The following is a 4093-nucleotide window of genomic DNA, read 5'->3' as shown; positions in this document are numbered from 1 at the left end:
TATATATAAATATATATATATAGAGAGAGAGAGAGAGATATGTATATCTACATATATATTGAAACACACACACATACATACACACACGCACGCGCGCGCACACACATATACAGACATAACATGTAAATGTGACAACTTGATTGCATGTGTAAATTCTCCTGCGGCAATATATGTCAGGGGAATATAAATAGGATAGAATTTCTTATCCCAGGCTTCAGAAAATTGCCTGAGGTCACTAACACATTACGTGACCCACGCAATACACTGAATTTCTGGCAGAAATGATACCCCCTTGTGTTTATGCAGCGCAGGTTGCATTTTGGAGTAACACGTGCACTCACTGTAATCTCCCGCCGTTGTTTAATAAGTCGTCGGTGTTTAAGATCTTTTTAATCAACACTGCTAGCTTAATTCTAACATACTCTATTTACCTTCTCTTGGTGAAATACAAGCTTTTGCTTGTGCAGCTGGGGTCTGTTTGCAAATGACCCGAACTGACTACGACGATTGCGCAATGGACTATCTATTCTTAGATTGCGAGTCAAAATACATTTACTTGTTGTGTTTCTGCCCCAAACTCTTTTTTCCATTTAGCATTCAGTTACTATTTTGACAACAAGCTATCGTGTGAATATCTGTGCGGTCGATTGACAGGAAAAAAAACAGCAGCTGCAATACACTTATCAAATCACTCTCTAGTGCTTCAGAAAAAGAACTGACACATTATATAATAAAAGTATTTACTTACAAATAGACAAAATATTGGGCTGTTTCACATGAAATGCCACATTTTTAATTACTTCTTATTTCAGTCATTTAAAAACTCAATTATGTATACTTTGCATTTAATCTTGACTCTTTTTCTTCCCCAAAAATATTGGTATACAAAATTCCTAACCACAGACCTTATGATAATGATAACCAAACTATGTTGAGTGATTTTATCGTATGAGTACAAAGTGGGTCACTCTGCCGCGGAAGCTCTACAGAATATCAAGTAGTAATGGTTTTGTTGACATCAGAACTGTTCAGAGATGGTTTCAAAGCTCTCGTTTAGGAGAGGATAGCCTTGAAAATAAACCAAGGGTTAGGCCAAAATCAGTTATTTGGCATGATGGATTAAATGCTTTGGTTGAACAAAATTCGAGAACAAAGGTTCGAAAACTTTCATCAGAACTCCAAACATCTCGCATAACTGCTTTTGGGCACCTGTAAAAAATTGGAAAAGTCAATAAAACGGATAGGTTTGTTCCACATCAACTGAACGAGATTCAAAAATACAGACGCCTCAAAGTGTGGTCCTTATTGCTTTCTCGACTGGAAAAAAGACCATTTTTGCATCAAATCATTACATTATGGTCTTTGCGAAGGGAGTTATTCATTATTCATTTTTGCAACAAAAAAAAAACGGTAACAGCAACATCGTATTGCCAGGAAATTGATTGTATGCAGGAGAATTTGAAAAAGAAGCAACCGAGACTAGTGAATAGAGATGATGGAATGTTGCTCCATGACAATGCACGTCCTCACACTCCTCAAGCTACGGTCCAAAAGTTGCAAAACCTGAATTATGAGATTTTGCAACATCCTTCTTATCCCCCTGATATTTCTCCTACTGATCATCACTTATTTAAACATTTTGTGCTTTTCATAAGCAATAAAACATTCTTAAATAGAGAAGAGGTAATTGAAGCATTCGAACAGTTAATCACAGTAAAAATGAATTTTTTTTTGACATAGAAAAACGTTGGTTAAACGTCATAAATCTGTAAGTCATGACTTAATCTGGATTAATTTGTGTTCGCATTAGAATTAGATTTGCCTTCAGCTTATTGTAAGAAAACAGAAGTTGAATGCTACCCTGTCTTTAAAAATGTAGAAGGTTACTAGATATTGTTGTTGTTTAGTTTCTGGTCAGCCCTCATCTAGAAGATCTATGATCCAAGGCGTTCGAGCTTTGACTATCACACATTTTTTAGGCATATTAAGTTCAATGTATTCTTTCTATAAAACAGTGGTGGTGTGTGTGATTTGTGATATGAGCGACAAATGACTGTTATTTTGAACATGTCCAGTAACTTCGTTGAGTCTTCCTCGATGGTTGGTCAATTTTCTCCAATGTTGATTGAAATTCTGCTGATTTTGACGTAATTAGAATATTTTGAGGCCAGGATGTACCACAGTACTATACACATACCAAACATATAAGGTCCTTGAGGTAATGAGAGAGTATCGACACAATTCCTTAATATGCTAAACATAACAGTCAAATCTTCCTCAAATTACACCCCACTGTCTTAGAGCATAGGAACATATTAGATGTGCTCCTTAGGGTACTGTGCCTAGGTAAAAAAAAAGGGATGTCAAAATTGGAATAACATTGATTGTAGAGCAGACCTTAGGTTAAACAATATCAAAGTGAATTTAAACCGCAAAATGAAGTACTCCATACTATAAGGCAATGGAACATTCGATAATTATACTTTATGATATCCATATCAAGTGATATCTTTATGATATCTATATAAATTTATAGTACTGATAATCAAGCCAAAACAAAGGAAAATAGCAGCCAAATTTCCTTCAAATTACATGTTATCATAAAAAAGAAAGACTCATATTAATACAGTTTCATACATACAAAATAAATTAATTGGAACGGTTACAGCTAGAATGCTTTTGATCATAGAACTGCTCAATCAGAGTCGACTTGGGTCTAAACAATACCAGCAAGCTAATGTTAGTCACAGGCTACAAATGACTGCCGCTACACCCAGTATATCAGACATCTTAGCTAGATGTATCTTCTCTCGCATTTATGACCTCTACAAATGTTCAAATTGTATTTATATTGTGAGAGAAGCAAAATAATAGCAGTTTCCGCTGTGCCCCCACCCCATTATGGCAAATACGTTTATTGGGATCACCAAGGTGTTTTCATCCAATGCACAATTAAATATCAACACACATGTTAGCATTAAAACGCTTTGCCAGCTATTGGCATGTTTGGTTTAAATTTTATTTCAATGGTTACCTCGAGTCAATTAGCTTCATTAATGTTGACCTTAACGGCTAGAGACGACCTTTTACTGAACTTCCTGCTGCCTTTACTTGAGATCAACTAATCGACACCACTTGTTCTTCACGAAATGCACCGGCAAATAAGCAGCATCTGCAAATGGGTCATGCATAATTTGAATTAGAATATGGAAGTATATACATATGTACACACACACACACACACACACTTACACGTGCATATACACATGCACGTACACACCCAAACACACCTACACACATACACACACTCTCACATACACACACACATACATTACAATATGTATGCATGTATGTATGTATGGATGGATGGATGGATGGACGTATAGATGGATGGATGGATGGATGGATGAATGTATGTATCTACGTTACATTCAGTTAAACATATAATTATTATCATTTTGATATTTGATTTTAAATAGCAGAAGCTACGAGGTAACTCAAGACCTGAGAGTTTGTGTATAGCTGTTATCAAGCCCATATAATATATATATATATATATATAGATAGATAGATAGATAGATAGATAGATAGATAGATAGATAGATAGATAGATAATAGATATAGAGATAGATAGATAGATAATAGATATAGAGATAGATAGATAGATAATAGATATAGAGATAGATAGATAGATAGATAATAGATATAGATATAGATAGATAGATAGATAATAGATATAGATATAGACAAACAGATAGATAGATAGATAGATAGATAGAAATACATATGTCTAGAGAGACCTGACTCTATCTGTATATGTGTACATATACACATACATACATATATATATATTCAAAAATGCAACCACATGTGGTTTGTTTTCCTGTCTTCCTTTTCTCTTCGACCTTCCTCTGTTTACTGTTTCCGAAGATGATTATTATACTTCTTAATTTCACCTCAAATCATTTGTTTGTATGTATATATCTTTGTTTTTATATATAAAAAAGAGCCATTACTTTTATACCTAGTGTGTATTTTATTTGTTTCTTTTTACTTTTCCCGTGTATGTTTATACATATATATATATATATAT

General features: G+C 34.2%; 1 protein-coding gene across 1 annotated transcript in view; it reads left to right on the top strand.

Annotated features, from left to right (window-relative positions):
* Nucleotides 1-4093, top strand: part of LOC106868706 (bone morphogenetic protein 7) — a 155193-nt gene that overhangs the window by 114669 nt on the left and 36431 nt on the right. The gene's annotated exons all lie outside the window — the stretch shown is intronic.

This window comes from Octopus bimaculoides, chromosome 5 (assembly GCF_001194135.2).
Source record: "Octopus bimaculoides isolate UCB-OBI-ISO-001 chromosome 5, ASM119413v2, whole genome shotgun sequence".
Classification (NCBI taxonomy): Eukaryota; Metazoa; Mollusca; class Cephalopoda; order Octopoda; family Octopodidae; genus Octopus; species Octopus bimaculoides.
Note: the sequence above shows the minus strand (reverse complement) of the source record. Positions and strands in the feature narration are given on the sequence as shown.